Below are 20,844 nucleotides of genomic sequence, written 5' to 3' on the forward strand. Positions count from 1 at the left end.
AACGATAAGTAGTACCCGTTGGCTACAAGTGCCCGCACATAAGCGCCATGTAATTTGTGTAGTTAGAAGATGAAGAAATATATTCTATATAAAAAAATAGAGTTTAATTATTGAAATTGAATGATATATAAAAACATATCTAAATTATTAATCTAATTTACATATTTTTAGAGGTTGAATATCAAATAAATGAATTAATTAAAAGCTCAGATTGTGTTATTACGTGCAGTATTATAAAATGGAGTGTAATATGTAACGAAATTAACGTTATAAATTTTAGTTATAAATTTGACGTTTCAATTGTTTTCAGTATGATCAACAGAAAACCAACCAATCAAATGGTCCGTTAAAACCTTGCTTCGGGTTAACTATCTGACAGAGTATATATCAGGCACAGTATATTGTAGAACGAACCACGGGTTAAAGTAACTGACAACTTCCTGATATCTAATTCTGACTGATAGTAATCAGAAAGAATATCAGGATATTGTAGGACTGGCCCATTTTTGTCGTTGCTTTCAAATCAAAAGGGTGTAACTAACATTTTCAAAATTATACAAGATGAGCAAAAGAAGATTATGTGGTATGTTTAAGTCAACATAACCTTTTTATTACTTTAAGAGGAGCTTTAATTTTTGCACGTTTAATGGCAAAGGAGCGTCATTTCAGATTTTGCTTGGAGGGGGCAAGACCCCTTGATATAAGTAAAATTTCGCGTTTTTCACTGATTTACTACTATTCTATTGATAAAATCTATATACATCTCAAACTCAGGGGGTGGGCAAATGCCCCTCCCTGCCCCCCTAAATGACGCCCCTGGTTCCTTTCAGTGTCCGAAGTGAAAAAAAAGCAGAAGCGGTATGTTTTATTATGATTTTGACTGAACATACCGGCCACTTAAATATTGTCTTGATCACTGAAAAAACAGAGACGGTATGTCCTCACTACTGAAAAACCAGAGGCGGCATGGCATACCACCGCATACCGTCTCACTTTGACCACTGGTTCCTTTCCTTAATGTTATTTTCAAGGTGTTCAAGCTTGCGAAGTTTTGCACTTACGCCCTTATACTGTGAACAGATGTATGTTAACTTGTAGTGTTTTTAATAATAATGTGGCGTATGTATCAGTGAGTTTGAAGAATATATATATAGGCTATATGAAAATTCCCAATAGACGGCGGAAGATATCAAATAGACTATGTTATCGGAATAACTTGAAGAACAAGTATCGGAATAGCTTGAAAAGCGCGAAGAACCTTGCTGGGATGATATTTTTTCTGATCACAGCCTTGTGCTGGCCTTAGTGTAGCAACTGTGTACATAATGTGTCAACTGGAAAGTGTAGGCAGAAAAGACAGCAAGATGTTGAATACTGAAAAGTTGAAAAACGAAGTAATAACAAATATTTTCGTTGAGAAATTGAAATTAAAGTTACCAAACGAGGAAAGGATAAGTGCGGATAGTAACAGACTGTGAGAGCATATTAAACGATTCGTATTGTATTACTCGCCTCCCTAAGAAAGGCATGATTGACCTCATTCACCATAATAGCAGCAACATCTTCTGAGGTTAGAGGGATTGGAGTGCTAAACAATCCCTCCACTCTCGACGTTGACCAGAACCCAATCATCGTTCCGACTATTTACTGTTGTTGTAGGAGATCTATATTTAATCAAAAGTGATCATCCGATCCAGTTTTTCCATGAAGTCATAGAAATGTACATGCCCACATGGCGATTATTGTTTGCCAGTGTGAACTCATGTGGCATCCATAAGTCAAATTGTTCACCTTACCCATTGTACATAGCTGTCGGATGACAGTGGTATGATGTATACTTAATCCGTTATTAACCTTTTTAAATTATGGCTTTTTTGAGGTATTTTGTAGACTTTCACTCAATCATCTATTGCGTCAAGACTATTTATCGTAGGATCATGGTTCATACCCCGTTTTGTTTCTAGTAAAGCAGTGTTTCCAACTGTGTCCGTAATTTTATCCTAAAGTGTACAAAATGCGGGAAATTTTCGCTCAAAGTGGAAAAAAGGGATTTTCTTTTTAAAAATCCCTTTTTATCGCGAATAGCTTCCTTTTTGTATAGGATACGATCATGCGAATGCTACTAAAAAACCTTTGCTTTATGGTGAAGAGAATGAGATACAAAGAGTGGCCCTGGGATGAATAGTTTTGATGCTGCAGCCGATTTACATATTTCCCCTTGATAATACCTTTTTAGTGAATTTCTTTACTATCATCATCATCATCAATACTGTTCATTGTGGGAACATGAATTGTACCTCGTTTTCTTTTCCATGAACCAGTCTTTTAAAGGGTACCACTCGCATGTCTCTAGCATGTACGATAGTGGAGAAAATTCGCGAAAAATGTAATTTTTGTAAAAAAAATAATCCCTTTTTCCTCGATTTTGGGCCCCTCTGGCCAGCCCCAGTATCAACTCACAGAGCCCCAAAAACTCTCGAACATACTACATACTATGTGTAATAACTACGAAGTTTCACTTTGTGGTGGACAAACACCGTGCTCGTGGGTTTTCTCGGGGTTCTTCCGTTTCCTCCCACTTTCTTTATTCCACCATTTCACTCATCTCTCATCATCACCGTCTCCTTTAGCCTAACAGGCATAACCGTGGGACGTAAAACTAAAAGATTTCATTTCATTTTTTGTACGAAGTTTCAATGTTATATCTTGAAAAATAAGAGAGGAAAAAATATTGCCCCATGTGCAAACAGTATCAGCTTTCCCCGTATGTGAGCAATGGATAACCCATTTTTATATAAATATTTCCTGACTCATCCCTAATTATCGTAGAGACATGATTGATACACCGTTTTATGTGGCCGAAACCAGTTTTTCAAACGGTACCACTCGCATGTGTCTAGCATGTACCATAGTGGAAAAAATTCTCGAAAAAGAGAAATTTTTGTCAAAAAATCCCTTTTTCCCCGATTTTGGGCCTCTCCACTATGGTACATGCTAGAGACATGCGAGTGGTTCCGTTTGAAAGACTGGTTCATGCCAAAGGAAACGAGGTACGTGTCATGACTTTAGAGTAAATAGTGATAATATTGTAGACACTTTACTAAAGTAATTGACTAAAAATGTGTAAAAGATGAAAAAATAAAGAAATCGAGATTTTTTGACGCACGTCTGTTGACTCTAGCAACGTGAGTCATACCTCATTTTCTTCAGCGTAAGACAGCCTTTCAAATGGTACCACTCAAATTTTGCTATCGTGTTCCTGTGAAGATAAAAATGGAGAAAAGTGAATTTTTTCTTCAAAAATCCCCTTTTTTCCATTTTGTACAAGATTTTCCCGCTTCTGGTACGCGATAGGGCAATTTGAGTGGTACATTTCGAAAGCCTGTTTCACAGCAAAACCAAAGAGGTACAAACCATGATTCTAGGGTAAATAGTAATGTGTCAGGGATTTTTTGAAAAAAAAAAAACTTCTCAAATATACCCATTTTTTAAAGCCATCGTCCATGTTTGTGACATCATAGCCCCCAGACAGAGCACGCGAGGCTGCAAAATGTCCATAAAATATGTTCTATGATGCTTCCATATTTGAATGAATGCAAAAAAAAAAAAAAAAAAAAAAAAAAAAAAACGGTCTAAAAAGCTTTACTAGAGACTTATAAAGCAAATTCCGAAGGTCGACGCCATGGCACAGGTGTGCCATCATAATTTAAAAGGGTTAATGGCACGACCACATTTCTAAGGGTCAGCCTTTACGGTGTTCCTGAAGAACTGTTCAAAACATGATGTTGGTTAGTATCCATGGCACTTTCATTCACCATTCGTGACCCGAATGAACTGTTAATGTTGTTTCCAGCATGTTGGTGGAGCTTGTCCGAGTTTGAATCATTCACAACTAGTGTTGTAAAATTTCCGGAAATTTTGAACCGGCTGGTAAAAAACCGTTTTTTTAAGTTTCTTTTCAGAAAAATTGGGAAAATAAAAAAAATTTCTGTGTTGGGTTAGTTTTATTAGTAATGGAATTGTTTTTTTTCCTCGAACGAGTGAAAAATATAAATTGAGAAATTTCAATATTGTAAATATTTAAAAAAAGAAGCATTCGAAAAGAAAACTGTTGTAATTATTAAAAGAAAGAACAGTACGCAAATTTCACTAATACTAATGCACTAAGACATATAATTACTATTATTTAATATTCAAATGCAGACTTTAAAAGAACTTAATATACAAAATTTTGTATGTAAACAAATACCTGTTTTCTAATGCGACAAATTATCTACATATATAAAAATGATAGTGACTATATTTGCAACTTAACAACTTTTGAACAACCAGACTGATTTTGATAAAAAAAATTTCAGCATAGATAAGGGTCGGGCCTGGAATGGATTTTATCATTTCACTTTGAAAGTGCAATTTGGAGAAAGGAAGTGCGGATATATGTTGAAAATGGCCGATATTAGTGTCGAACTCATAGTTTTCGGAGTTTCTGAGATGAACAGTGACATGTCCGATTAAGCTTAAATTCAAATTCAGCATTGCAACTTGGGGGAAGGGGAGGGGGAAAGGGTATATATATATATATATATATATATATATATATATATATATATATATATATATATATATATATATATATAGAATTGAAAATAGCCTATCCATAGTTTTCGGGGTCGCTTAGGTGAACATTGACACTTTCGATGCCGTTTAAATCCAACTCTACTCCCGCAAACTGGGTGAGGACCGAGATATATAAAAATGATGCAAAATCTATATATATAAAAGAGAACGTACAAATCCTTTGTGAACTCATCACGCTAATACGGCTGAACCGATTTCTTTCATTTTTGGGGGGTTGTTAGGATTTGGACCCTAGATGGTTTTTATCATATCACTTTAATTTTTAATTACCAGTGTCTTGAGATAATGGACCATTCAAGTCTCCATAGTTCATCATAGGTAAAAATAAACGTATGTATATGCAACCCGCATGACCACGTGACTCGGCGGGTTAACATAAATGACAGGCGCTTGCAATTTGAAAGCGAAAAAGTAAAAATTATCTAAGTAACAAAGTTTATTGCGTTCCGGGGTGACCGCAGCGAAGCGGGGTGAACGCTGCTAGTGATCTATATTAGTGTGAATCCATAGTTTTCAGAGACTCTGGGATGAACAGTGACATTTCCGATGCAATTTAAATCCAAATTCAACGCCGAAACTTTAGGGAGGGGAAAGGGAATGATATATAAAAACATGATCGAAAATGACTGATATTAGTGTCGAATCCAAAGTTTTCGGGGTCGCTGAGATGAACAGTGACACTTTTAATGCCATTTAAATCCAAATTCAGCGCCGTGACCTGGGGCGAGAGAGAGGGGAGATATACAAATGATCGAAAATGACCAATGTCGAATCCATAGTTTTTAGGGTTTCTGTGGTGAACAGTAACACTTCCGATGCCGTTTAAATCCAAATTTAGGCCCGCAACTTGGACAGGAAGAGGTATATAAAAATGACTGAAAATGGCAGATATTAGTGTCAAATCCATAGTTTCCGGGGTCGATGAGATGAGCTGTGACATTTCCGATGCTGTTTAAATCCAAATTCATCCACGCAACTTGGGGCAGGGAGATATATAAATATGATCAAAAATGATCGATATTAGTGTCGAATTCATAGTTTTTGGGGTCGCTGAAATGCATAGTAACACTTCCGATGACGTTTAAATTCAAATTCAGCCCCCATTAGTTACTCCTAAAGGAGGAAAGCGACTTAAAAGTAATTGAAAATGACTGATACTAGTGTCGAATTCATAGTTTTGGGGGGCTCTAAGTTCATTGGTGAGTTTTGGTGCACCTTATACCCAAAATGAAACGCATTCTCCCCGTGCGAAGAACGGGTATTCGGTTAGTTTTTAATAATAACGAACGGAAATTTCACATGTTAAATTCACATAATATATTTGTCGCTGCTTAAGTTTACGCACTTGTGCGGTGCATGTGTGTATATGTAAATAAGATTATCTTTTTTTTTTTTTTTTTGAGTTGTTCGAAAAATATAATTACAAATAATAAAGAGGGATTTTTATCAGAAATCTGAAAACTAAAAAATAAAATTAAAAGCTGTTGTTTTAAGTATTTTTTCTGCTAACGAAATACGTTGAATACATATATGCTTCAGACACGTTACAGCAAATAAGATTACTATCAGGCGAAGAAATAGTTTTAAAATATATTTTCCAGGTTTTGCCAATATTTCCAAACAAAAGATTTTTTCTAATGGATTCAAAATTTCCGGAAATTTTACACAGCAGAAGGACAATACGTATATCCATAAAATATATATTTGATTTGAACATACTGGTATTAACTAAAATTATTCTGACCCTGTTATTTAACACTTCCCTGCAATAAAACGGCGACTTTATAAGACTACTTAAGATAATTTAAATACATCTATATTAGTTAATCTAACTAGGATTATATTTTAGGATCTTTTGTAGCCATAACTCCATTCTATCACGGTGCTAACTTTAAAGGAATGGTACAAATATATTTGTTGCCATAAAATTCCCCTATTCTCGTACAAGAAACATAACTACTCAATGATCTTAACTGTAAACTAGTAAATTTAAAATAGTTTTCATTTTAAAAGTATAATGTAGTAAAATATTCGAAAATTTCATTTTTTTCCCAATTTTTCCGTTTCTTTCCAAGCTCGGAAAAAACTGTAAAAACCTGCTTTTTTGTGTTTTTTTTAGGCCTTTAACAACACTAATCACAACTGTGTTCTTCATGGTACATTTTCATACAATCCTGTTCAATAACGCACTTTTTCCAAATTGTCCGCGTACTCCAGGTTGTTTGTTAGACGTGTGCTGAGTTCATGAAGTTAGACGCCTGGTCCTAGACCACCTTTGTGTTATGTAGCTGAAATGAGTTTCCCACCTGACGTCAAAGAGGACGTTTCGTTCGCACCTAATATTAATGCTAAATAAAATTAGTGTTTCTTCCAAGCTTATTTCCAGGAAGTTTTGTAAATTCGGAGTAAAATTAAATGTCATTCTCGTGTAGAGAACATTCTTTAGTAAACAGTGAAATAATATTCCAGTGCAGCCCTCTCAGATTTTAATTTTGCCTCCTGGACGCAATTCTCTAGTAGGAAAACTGCATGTAATGAAAATAGTGTATACTTACATAATACAATAAAAATAGAAATATATGACTATTTTTTAAATAATATACAGTGTTGAAAAGTCGAAAGTATAGGCATTATTTATATATACTTTTTATTGACATATACATTACTCATTTGTAGAAATTCTAGAATTTGAATGTTTTGTATCAGTAATAAAAAAAATAATGGTCAAAAATGTTTGAACAAATTTACACTGTCCAATCTAACAATTTTATTAAAAATAAACATACTTTAAAAAAGAAAAGAAATATTTTTAGATAGTTCAATTAAAAAATCATATATTTTGTTTTGTAATATTAGAATTATATTTTTGAAGAAATCTTAGTGAAGTTTTTTATTGAAAAGTAATACTTTTATTAATAATATTACACTTTAATTACTTCAAAATTGCATTTAGCCATATCAATTTTATATGTAAAAATTGCAAAACTATAGAGTTTAACAATCTTGCATAGATTGAGATATTTCCATTTATTTTATAGTATCTTTTTAAAGCCAATACAAACCATGAAGCTAAGTAGAATGTAATGTAACTAACCTAACTTAACCAAAATTAGGCTATAGTTATCAAAAAAGTATGAATTCTTTTGATAAAATTCTGGCTACTCATTTTTAGAATTAATCCAAGTTTTCTTCTTAAATGTAAATGATGCTTTCCCTTAACTGTATGCCAATTTTATGTGTAGATATAAACTTAGAAAAAAAAACCACTAAAACACTAATTTTCTATATCTAATTTCAGAATATGAAATCCGGAGATACTAGAATAAACTATACTGCTTTAAATGTTTTTATATACAGATAATGAACTTGGCAATTTAAAATTATAGTTGTAATCCTACTGGACATATTTGTAGTGTCAGGTGATTTTTTTTCGAACATCATGGTATCATTATGACTGGTAAGTTGATAGTTTAAAGAAACAAATCTAGGATATAGTATACGTAAGACCGTCTGAGTTCCAGAAGAAGCTGGACGCTCATACTTTTAGGAATTATTCATTGAGTATCTACGAACTTAGAAAGGGGGTAACAAACCCACTTTCATTTACTTATCCACTGATACGAAAATAAAAAAGAACGTACCTATTTGCCCTTGTACTTTATATGCTATAGCTCATTACATTATATGCAACAAGGATTTTGGTCTGCATCATGATATAAATTTAAAAATATTTAACATTTTTCGAATCGAAATCAACAAAATTTATTCTAGAAAGTAAAAATAGAATGTTAAGCACATATAATGAAAACAACGCAGTGATTTAATTTGGTAACGTATAAATATATAATATAAAGTATCCTCGCGCACGGAAGACAGGGGGTTCTCATGTATACTATTACCCAAATCTATTGTACCTTACTTCTGGATTTCGCGGATATTTCGTAACAATTGGATATTATTTTTGTAAACAATAAATTCCTATTAGTCATGATATCCTTATTCGTTTTGCACTAACTTTAATCAGGCCCGTATTTAGGTAGGTGCTATTCGGTGCTCGAGCACAGGGCGGCAATATTTTTGATTTTTACAAATTAAATGAAATGAAACCTAAGTTTTATGTCCCACGGTTAAAGGATTGGTAAAGGAGGTGGTGATCATGATGAATGAAATGATGGAATGAAGAAAGTGGGAGGAAACAAGATAACAAGAAAACTCACGTACACGGTGTTTGTTTACCATAAAGCTCACTTGGCGCGAGCTGGGATCGAACCAAGGACTCTATGCACCAGAGGTGCACAAAAATGCGTCACAAAAATGTTTCTGTACAAGTGGTAACAACCACTTCTCCAGCTTACCTGAAATTATCACAATTGGAATCCCATAACAACGGTTTACAGCATTCATTCTCCTTGTTGGGCGAATTATCGCAGGCTTTGTCCAGTGAAACTTACGGTATTGCGAAAACAGCTTCAGATAAACTTCGCCAAATATTAGACAAAAATCGCTGATAGAAAACAATCTGTGACATTGCAAATGTACTTGATCTTGAAAACAAGGAATTAGACGAGTTTTGTTTTTCACATGCACCAGTGACTTCTGCAGATGTAGAAAATAACTTTTCGATCTACGTTACTTACTGACAAACGCAGAGGGTTTACAAAAGAAAACGTAAGAAAGGTGTACATAGTTAATTACAACAGATGTCATTAACCCTTGCACTGAAATGACTAGTCTAGCTCGTCATAGCTTCCCGGTGCCAAGTCGCACAATGATGAGCTACACTCGTCATAAAATTTAGGGGATGCGGCACAGGATCGACACGGCACAGGATCGACACGGCATACGACCGACAATTCAGCTCAGAAACCTGTTTCGGTCCTGTGCCGTGTCGATCCTGTGCCGTTTCGGTCCTATGCCGTGTCGATCCTGTGCCGTTTTGCTCTCACGCCGCTGCTCTGAAATAATTTAACTTTTAATCATGTGCCTAAAAAAATAATATTTTTATTATCTGTTTAATCTTTGCTCTTACAAATTATAAACTCCTGTCGATTCTATGCCTGTGCAAGTTATATGCATAGAATACGTACGATCGAAACGGCATAGAGCCGACACGGCATAGGACCGAAACGGCACAGGATCGACACGGCATAGGACCGAAACGGCACAGGATCGACACGGCATAGGAACGAAACGGCACAGGATCGACACGGCACAGGATCGACACGGCGCAGGACCGAAACGGCATAGGACCGAAACGACGCACGATCATCGCCACTGCGTAGGATCTATAAAACCAAAGATTTATTTCTCATAAAAGCAATCAGAGCCCTGTCAATTGATTTTAAAATATAAGAATTATAAGATATTTACTATATGAATATTAATAATTGTGAGTGACAAAAGAATGATAGTGCTAAATGGACAAAATATAATTTCTTGTGTGCTTGGTCAAAAGCATTTCTATATGTATGGAATACTTATATTTATTATTATTATTATTATTATTATTATTATTATTATTATTATTATTATTATTATTATTATTATTATTATTATTATTATTATTATTATTATTATTATTACGTTTTAACTCGTTTTGAAATCATGGCCTGATTCCACTAAAAAGCGAAAGCCATGAGAAATGTAAGCTAAGTAGTAATGTGGAATACTTTTAATGTTGCTCACTAGAGGAAACATGCTCGCATGTCTTCTCGTCTCGATATCGAGACCACAAGAGACTTTTTTAATAAGAAGCTCAGTTGGGAAGTAATAACTGAGCCGATGGCTCGAGCCGGCTCGCTTGGGGTGAACCATCGGCTCGAGCTGGCTTGGTTGGATGAACCATCTGCTCGGTTCGGCTCATCTGGGCCGAAGGCTCTTGCTGACACGGTTCGGTGAGCTGTTGGCTCGGCTCACTTCTCGGTTCGGGTCCATAGTGAGTGAGCTGTGAGCCCAGCTGCTCAAGTTGTTTACAATTGTAAACCCGGGCCGAACAGTTTTGAAGATATTTGGCCAGTGCCCTATAACTTTTAACAATGTTTGGCTCGAGCCCGAATACTCAACCTAAACCCTCAACCCAAATTCACAAGCTCGTGAACAATATCCTTGACTCCTAGAATTCACGACTACCGAGGTTAGCAATCAACTAGTTTTTTAGTATTCAAACACAGACCGCGTTTCTTTCATGTTTAAACACAGTGTTGTTATAATTATAATTATAATTATTATTTATTATTATTATTAATAATAATAAAAGTTGTACTAGTAGTAGTACTAGTATCATTGATAACCTATATTGTCTATGCAAGATACTTGAAGAGAATACTCGAAACTACAAACCAGATTTGGTTCGACTCGACCCGAATTCGAGTCGAGTTGGAGGAAATTTTTCGAATCGCGTTCAAAGATGTCTGTTTTTAGTCGAATCGAGTTTCAAAGAATACTCGCTCGTACTCACTCGTGCCCATCGTAGGATGACCACATTCTAACAATCGAAAAGTAGGACACAAGTATAATAGTACTGTATATGATATCTTACTGCGTCAGCAATACGCATATCATTATTTCAATTAATGTTAACCTTAAGTTAATGAACATTTTTGTTAAGAAGAAGCACTGAACAAAATTATTAAAGGAATTAAACACAACTCCAAATGCTTTGATGAATAACAAATTGGTTTATTTTATGAACGTACAGTCAAAGTTCGTGTTGGGCTAAATAATAATAATAATAATAAATTTCGAAGCGTGGTATTATTTTAAGAAATGAAAGAAAATTTAGACCGGCACAAAGGAACTTCTATTTAACTTGGTTAGCATCACTGTCATAACTTCAATAAGAAACCTTTCCTACTTTACCGATATCTCAACAATGCCTTCTCAGTAAAAGCGATGTATTGTAAAAAATGGTTTGTTGATTGTTCTCCATCCCTAGTCTTCTGAGGAGTGTTAAAAAACACAGCGGTTCATCATTCAGGAAAAGAGTGTGTTTGATTCAAAATATTGTGAATAAAGAATGAAACATTAAGATATTGCAAATAAATTAACTCTGGACATTTCGCAGGACATTTTAAAGAAGAAGGATATTTCTCGATTTCCTAGACATCTTCGCAACACGCAGGACAGCTCTTTGAAAAACAGTACTGTACTGCGAAAATCAGTACGTCTGGTTACCCTAGCCCATCCCTACGAGTAACGCAGTATGGCATTTTAGCCAATGTTACCTTATATGAAAATATTCATAACTTATAGCTGTCAAGTAAAAATGTGTCCTTGCATTTACATAAAGCAATTCAGAAAGGGCAATAATAATAATAATAATAATAATAATAATAATAATAATAATAATAATAATAATAATAATAATAATAATAATAATAAAAGCGATAGTAATAGTAGTACGGAAAATTGAAGTGATAACATTTGTTCACATATTCTAAGTTTCAGACCTAAAAGTAACGCGTTACTTTCGAAGTAAAGTAACAGTTACTTTTTGGGGGCAAGTAACGCGTTACATTTTAGGAAAAAGTAAAGTAACTTGTAACGCGTTACATTTTTACATGTAACTTACCCAAAACTGTCCATGGGAAAATTGTTCACTGCTCGGGCCAAGATTGTTTCTGACTGTCGACAGATGGATGCCGTTTATGGCAGACCTTTGCCTGAAGTACTGCCCAAAGTTTGTAGTCCAACGGGTTAAGATCCGGGCTGCTAGAAGGCCAATCAGTGGTAGAAATGAAGTGAGGGACGTTCCGCGCCAGCCAGTCCTAAGTTGGTTTCGCTGTGTGGCCTGGAGCGGAATCCTGTTGGAAGGTCCACCTTTCTCCAGGGAACATGGTAGCAGATAGTGGTTACACTATAGGTGTTAGCACTGTGTTCTGGTATACCTTGGCAGATGTTTTAACACCTTGTTCGCAAAAATACAGCTGGGTTGTGCTTGAGTAGCTCACTCCCCACCAAACCATCACTGAGGCAGCATGATGTGTCGGGTGTCATCCAGAAGTCCTAAACGGCAGAACTCCTAAAAATATAGGCACTAGACCTGAATTTTAGTACTTCTGCAGTTTAGGACTTGTGGCACGGTATGATTTTTAGGATTTCTGCCGTTTAGGACTTGTGCCGCGATATGATTTTTAGGACTTCTGGCGTTTAGGACTTCTGCCTTTTAGGACTTGTGCCGTTTAGGTCTTGTGCCTTTTTCATTCACTTGCTTTAGTTCTGAAATTCGCCACCACCCCACGAAATTGCGACGATGCAGCAACTAGTTGGCAATAATGTCACGAACGTAGCTAATTCCAACAATAACAGCTATATTTGTACTACTAAGATTATTATTATCACTATCTGTTCTGCACTTATACGTGAATTACATAATACAACTTATTTCATTCTAAGAATTAATTACATAATTAGTTAAGAAATTCGTTTCTTTCGAATGGAGATTCGAGAATCCCAAGACAAATTCCTAAAACAAAAATAAATAAATAAAAAATTGAAAAAATGTTTAAAAAGCATATTTTACCACACTTCTGAAAGCAAGAAAACATTCAGAATTTCAATATATACTGTGTGGAGCGAATTTTATTAAGAGTAAGACAAAAATCCACCAAAGTTTACTTAATTAAGACAAAAGCTCACTAGACATTTCACGAGTGAACATTAAATACCAACGGTATACATAAAGAACGCAGTAGATTTAAAATTGAACAAAGAACATTTACTATGCAATACATTGGGTGACATTCATAAGTTCTAAACGGCACAAGTCCTAAAAATATAGGCACTAGACCTAAATTTTAGGTCCTGTGCCATTTTTGCAGAAATTACTACATAGTCATTTAGGGGTGTAGCCTGCAATTTTTTCTAGGGGAGCTTGATTTTTATATATTAAAAACAAATCAAAAGTTTATTTTCAGATTACGAAAGCTTCAATAAGACAATAAATTTATACATATTACACATGTACATAAATACATAATATTATTGTATTTCCAGTTACTTCCTTTTTGAAACCTGGACCTTGACAGAGCGTAAATTTAAAACCACAGCTTGTGGGAAATGTACGAATAAGTTAGTTATAAGAAATCGGAAACTGTTCATGGAAGTCCATTTGTTTGACTGTATTTATCTTCTGTACTCTTATATAAAAGAGTAAAGATGAGTGATTTTTGGGCATACTACTACAAGTAGAGTCGATAAATTTTAGTTATAAAATATAATTTTCTTATGAAAGCAGTACATAAGAAAGAATTTTTGGAAATAAGTATCGTAAAAAGGGTGGGGTAAGATTTTTTTAAAGGGTAGTGTATCTCGCAAGTTTCTAAAGCTAGTAAAATAAAACTTGGCATATAAGCTTTCCTATTAAAAAAAAAAAAAAAAAAAAAAAAAAACTGAAAATTGAAAATTGAAAATTGAACACATAAAAGGGAAAGAGCAAAGGGAGCACATTTTTTTATGTTCGATTTCCCCATTACTTACTCAGAAAATATGTAAATAAATTAAGGAAGGATTTGTTTAAGCTAGATGCGTGAAACTCGGCATTTGAACTTTTAACTAAAAGTAATAAAATACTATATGTTTCAGCGTCTTGAAAATTACACTTCTAAGCGAAAGGAGGGTCAGTTTCTATAATATTAAAATATCCCACTGCTTATGAGATTTGGGCAGAAAACTCTTTTTCCTTTAGGCCTCGGTTCATCCAGTTAAGCAAACGAGAGTACAAAGTGGCTGATTAATTAGGTTCTTTTAATTATTTTAACATGTTGACGTAGTTTAATTCTTTTAAAACTGTATTCTTTCACATTCTATTATAAACATATTTCATTTGCTGTAATTATTAAACACGTTTAATAAACATAAAACAGACTAACCTCCGGTCCCGGCCAGAATATGTTTTTGGTGTTAAGCCATCATTTGCCGTCCGTAACATAACCTTTGATTTAAACTTCACGTACTATCAAGACTCAAGTCTCAGAAATGTAGCATATATGAAATATACTACTTCTACTACTACTACTATACTACTACTACTACTACTACTACTACTAAATATTAATAACAATAATAGTAATAACAATAATAATAATAATAATAATAATAATAATAATAATAATAATAATAATAATAATAATAATAATATGTACTTCTGAAATACATATGTATCTATGTGTTATTAATTCTTTCATAATCTTGAAAGAAACTTTTGATTTGTTTTTAGTTTGTAAAAATGAAGGCCCTCTAGAAAAACTTGCTGGCTTATTATTCCATTATTATTATTATTATTATTATTATTATTATTATTATTATTATTATTATTATTATTATTATTATTATTATTATTATTATTATAGGACAACAGTGATGGCTTATTGCTTGCAGTGCCTAGTAGTAGTTGTTTCCTTTCATCTTCTCAGTTAGAACTTCAGACTGCAGGTCAAAGTGAGCTTCATGGATCACCTGCAAATGCATCTAAGAAGATAGTGTAGAATCCTTCAGATGATCTCCTGAACATGTATGGTTCTATCCAAAATCTGGAACTAGAAAACTGACAGCTCGGAAAAGAAAGAGATGTGCTATTCTCACAGACACTCTAGAAAAAAGTACTTTCGAAATGAAAAAGAAGCATCTAAAAGCAACCGAAAACGTAAAATCATCAGCTGAGAAGAATTTATTCTCAAGTCGTCTGTTTGGTTTCTGAAGAACCGTACGAAGAACAGGATACAGAAGAAGACTGGGTACAGTGTTTATGTTGTGAGAAGTGGTCTCATTGGTCGTGTTCCGAGAGAAATCCGTACTACATCTGTATAGATTATAGACATTGACTGCCACAGTGAAAATGAGTGAAGTGATGTTCAAGCTGTAGATTTGATAGCATTAAATTTCTGAATCAAGTCCGATTGTTGCAACTTACCCCAGATGATGTTGCAATTTACCCCATGGGTGGGGCAAGTGACAACAGTCGGACTTAGTTCAAAAAGTGGATGCTATCAAAACTGCCGTTCGATATTTTGCACTTCTCTTTTTTTGGTATGTAGTTAAGGCATGTACCTTTTAGTACACTCAATATAGTTTTTATATCTATAATAATTTTCGAGTAAAAAAACAGACCTGAAAATTGTTGCAACTAGCCCCATCTTCCTCTACAATCACTTTTTCAAAAAAAAAAAAAAATGTATAAAGCCAGTAAAGCAATTAACATGTAGGTCTATTTTCGAAGATAATATAGGAATTTTTCCTGCTGCTAATTATTTACTTTTAAAAAATCAGATGCTGAAACCAATCGATATAGCGCAGTTTAAGCAATTCAGTTTGTTTTATTTAAAAAGAAAACTCTCTATTTACAAATTTGATTGTTCCTATGTATTAGAGCAGTCTTCGAAAAATCAGTGCCTATTGTATTTCTAAAATATAGCTGGAGCCGCGGTGGGTCAGTGGTAGAGCGTTCACCCCTGGTGCATGGGGTCTCGGGTTCAAACCCTGCTCCCGCCAAGTGAACTTTGTGGTCGATAAACGCCGTGTGCGTGGATATTCTCGGGGTTCTCCCGTTTCCTCCCACTTTCTTCATTCCACCATTTCATTCATTTCTCATAATCACCGTCTCCTTCAGCCTAACCGGCATAACCGTGTGACGTAAAACTCAAAGATTTCATTTCATTTTCTAAAATATAGCTGTATTGATTTATTGGTATATATTTACCTTCAGTTTGTTTGAGAGAAAATTATTACAAGAACTAAAAAGTGTTTCTCTAGTAAATACGTTTTCATAGTTTAGCTATTTACGTTACTAAACAAATTTGGTTTTTTTAATACATAAAATGGCGCCCTTATATATATAGGGTGTAACTTAATTAATATAACAAACGTCGTTAAGTGATTCCTGACACCGAAATAAAACAAAAACTATACAACAACCTGGGTGTAACACCCGAAAATTTGTCGGAAAAATGTATAAACCGCCATAACTCATGAACAAAACGTCGGATTGAAGTCGGGCAAAAGAATGTCCATTGTTTTTAGTCGTAGATTCGATTAGTGTACAGTGACGACGCAAGGATGACTTCCAAAGAAACTGGAGTATTCCTTTGAGTATTTTATCAAACGTTGAATGAAGAAATGATCAATCAAGTACAAGATTTAACATTAAAAAATAATAGTGCATCGTTCAAGTTAGAAGAACACTCAGAATTCGAAAGAAAGAGAGATACACATGTGTGATTCATCTATTTTGTCTCAGTACATAATGACGTCTCGGAAGATTTTAAATGGAACGAAGTCTTTAACGTATCACACTTATATCTTCTAGGCTAATGATAACGGATGATAAATGAACGGCTTCCTGTCCAAGAGTGTGTGAAAAAGGAAAAATAACTTTGATCCAGATTAGGTTTAAAACGACTGTGCATAGGACAGTCAGGCGGCATGTAAATAAATATAACATCGAAAAATGCAAAGATCATATGTGATGAACGAGTGTACAAGGAATTCTCCACATGACCCAGGGATTCCAAATATTGTGTGAATAGATATGGGGCAAAAGTAAGCTGCATTAAACGGTTTCTTCCTCGTAATATGTAATTCCGTGGAATATGGTACTTCTGTGCACAGAAGCAACAAAAGTGGAGAAACAAGGGATGTTGTACACGTTGCATAACGATACCAAGAAGTGCGCTGGAATAGTATACTTGATTTATCCGTTAGATGAATCTTCTCCCAGGAATACTTTTGATGGCGTTTTCCCCTTCCTTCGAGTTGGCAAACCTCAACTTTTCCCTGAGCTATGAAAAACTTCATTGCTATTGTGAATATACCAAAATACTATCCTAGTGTAGACCACTTACATTTTGATTTTATCATTGCCGGAGAAATTTTCTCAAAGGAAGCTCGTTGAAAGTACATTTAAAAAAAAGGATTGTCTTTTTTCGACACTCTAATGTACATACCTTAGAGCTGTATGGAATACCTACACGGAGGAATACCTACGGAACTATCGTCCCTTGTGTGCCAATTGCGAGTGGCTTACAGAAGGCTGTCTTGAAGTTTTATTGTGGAATGGCTTCAGTTAGCATGGCTGAGTTGTAATAAGCATCTACGCAACTTGTGAGTGATATACATGGTCAGATGCTCTAGTGTTACACGTGTAATTGCTGTATAACAGGATGGGAAATGTTGTGTTCAACGGTAGAGGGTTGTGTCCAGGTATTTAAGGTCGTGTAAAAGTGTAGACGTTGGTGTTTAAGTAAAATTGATTGTGTTAACCTGTACACGCCTGCGCGATGGAAGATTACTCTGTCCACGAGCTGGCAGATATGCAACTCATTTATGGAGTAGCAAAGGGCAATAGCCCAGAAGTGAGGCGTTTATATCGTGACCGTCGCCCTCAAAAGAGAGTAACTTTCCTTGTATTTTTCCACGCCTCCATATTCGACTTCGAGAGAGGGGTCCCTTCGGTTTCTCGTACGTGAAATCGGAGGAAATAGCCCCATATGGACAGCTGAACTTGAAGACAGCGTACGTCGAATGATCAAAACCGTCTTGAAACTATCATGTGTATGGCGTAAAAACCCACATGCAACTCTAGTAAACGATCAGCAGCAGAAATTTGGTGTGGTGTGGTGGATAATTTTGTGGTAGGATCTTATTTATTATCGGTCTGCCTGTGTGGGAGTACGTATCTTTTATTTTTACGTAATTTTCTCCAAAAATTGATAGAACATGTGCCCTTGAACATAAGACAGCAGATGTGATTTCAGTATGATAGTACACCTGCACATTTTGACAGGAATATGCAGACTTACCTAAATGAAACATTCCCAGATTGGGAGAGAAAAACCTGTGTTATGACAACCTCGTTCATTCTACCTCACGCTGCTTGATTTTTTATTTCGGGGATACGTATGAAACTCCGGCCACGACAGTCGAAGAACTTGTAGCTCGATGTAATATAGCTGCGGCAATCATCTACGAAATTTCAGATGTGCTTGATCACACGCGGAAAAATTTGCTTCGCCGATGTCATCTTTGCAATGCGGTCAACGGTCGACAATATCAGACTGTGAACTGTTATTCTTCATAGCTGTCTCGTGTACACATACTGCATTGCACAAATACTGTACAAGGTACCTCTGAGTATTTTAGTTATCCTACCTTCTCCGAAACAGAATAAATCGATAATTTGAAATTGTATTTCTTTCTTTCCTTGTGCAACACGCGCAAAACCTTGAGTATCGTCGAGTTTCATTCCTTCTGTACTCGTAGTTATTATCTTCCACGAATTTACGCATTACGGGAGGAAATCTTTTAATCTAGCTTACTTTGGCTCAAATTATATTCACATAATTTGTGGGAATCACTGTTGTTATGTGAATAATCCCTTATACTCTAGTTCATCGTACATGATCTTTTGCCCCTGACTGTCTTATGCACAGTCGTTATAAACCTACTCTGGATCAAAGTTATTTTTTTCTCATTTTTACACACTCTTAAGTTGAACAGGAAGCCGTTGATTGATCATCCGTTACCATTGGCATAGAAGTTATAATTATGATAAGCTAAAGACTTCGTTTCATTTAAATTCTTCTTCCGAGTCCAGGAATCACCTCCAGACGTTCATTACATTAATGAAGTTACACACTATATATATAATGATAAAAAATAATACCGATATTAGTGTCGATGAAATAGTGTTTGGAGTCACTCAGACGAACAGTAACACTCCCGATGCAGTTTAAATCCATACTCAGATTCCATTGCCCTTTATGCTCAAAATGAAACTATTCTCCCCGTGCGAAGAACGGGTATTCTGTTAATAATTTATTATTAAACATCACACCATAAAATACAAAGTGTATCACGTAATGTACACGTTATACTGTTACTTGCTTAATGTATAAATGGAGGATGAAGGACTATTATTGGATCAAAAGATCCAATATATTTCAGACAATAAATTTCTTGTAGGCTTTATATCTGGAGAACAACATATAGTGTACCCAAACCTAAACTATGACTGAACTCAGTATGATGTGCTTAGTGCCTGAAGAAAACGAAAGCTCGATTTAGGGGCCATTCAAAAATTCTGTTGCCCTTGATCCAAAAAATCTAATATATTTCATTCAATAAAAAAAAAATCTTGTACGTCTTATATCTGAAGAACTACATATAGTGCAGCCAAACCAAAACTATCACTTAACTCAGCATGATGTGCTTATTCCGAAAGTAATACGAAACCTTGATTTAGGGACCGTCCAAACGTTTGTAGCCCCTGATCCAAAAAGTCCAATATATTTCATTCAATCAATAATTTTATTGTATGTCTTATATATGGAGAACTACATATAGTGTAACCCAACCCAAGATATCACTTAACTCAGTGTGATATGCTTATTGCGTAAAAAATATGAAAAGTCGATTTAGGGACCGTCCAAAAATTTTGTGGCCCGTTATAAAAAAAAAATCCAAAATATTTAATTAATCGAAATTTTTCTTGTACTCCTTATACCTGGAGAACTACATATCTGGAGAAAACTCGATTTAGAGACCGTTCGAATATTTTATGGTAACTGATCCAAAAATTAATATTAGCCAAGATCATAATACTTTGATCCATTTTTTAGATCATTCCTAAAATTCTTGTTTTTATTCAATCTTTCTTTTAAACAGTATCACTCTCTTTGTTCTCAATTTGAAATTTATCAAGCAATTATAAAGCATTGCTTATTATGCAATTTGTATTCGGTGTAGAGCTTCAATTTTCTCAAAGTTTCAAATAAGATAATAAAATATGATTTACTATCGGAATTCGTGTCAGGTATTATTATTACTTTTATTGGTGTTTTCCTTTCTTTCAATTGTTAAAACAAAAAACTACCTTGCACTGTCATAAAATATGTGCTCTTTTCCAATAGCATAATAAGTGCTCATATAATTTTGAACTTTAAAATTAAGGATTGAATCAGTACAAGAAGTACAATTTGGATAACGAATGACTTATAATTGATGTTTAGTGGCGTACTGAAGTAAAGGGATTAAGGACTTTGAAACCCCCCTTGAGCAAGGTATTATGCAAAATTAAGCACGTTTATCATATTAGCACGTTTATATATATAAACACTTGATATTATATAAACTTGTGTTCCTAAAGCCCCTGAACCCCCTAAACATTTGCGTAGAGTACTGATTGTGTTTCTCTTATTATTTTAACCGTTTTAT

The 20,844-nt window shown here is 34.7% G+C and overlaps 1 protein-coding gene across 1 annotated transcript in view; it reads left to right on the plus strand.

Moving 5' to 3' along the window:
• Positions 1 to 7,470: 7,470 nt before the first annotated feature.
• Positions 7,471 to 20,844, plus strand: part of LOC145666916 (sideroflexin-3-like) — a 66,154-nt gene continuing 52,780 nt past the window's right edge. Inside the window, exons 1-2 of the mRNA XM_081734513.1 lie at positions 7,471 to 7,538; positions 7,937 to 8,095. The gene's annotated coding sequence lies outside the window, so the exon portion shown is untranslated. The remainder of the gene's footprint in view (positions 7,539 to 7,936; positions 8,096 to 20,844) is intronic.

Source organism: Thermobia domestica, chromosome 12 (genome assembly GCF_964235325.1).
Source record: "Thermobia domestica chromosome 12, izTheDome1.hap1.1, whole genome shotgun sequence".
Taxonomy (NCBI): Eukaryota; Metazoa; Arthropoda; class Insecta; order Zygentoma; family Lepismatidae; genus Thermobia; species Thermobia domestica.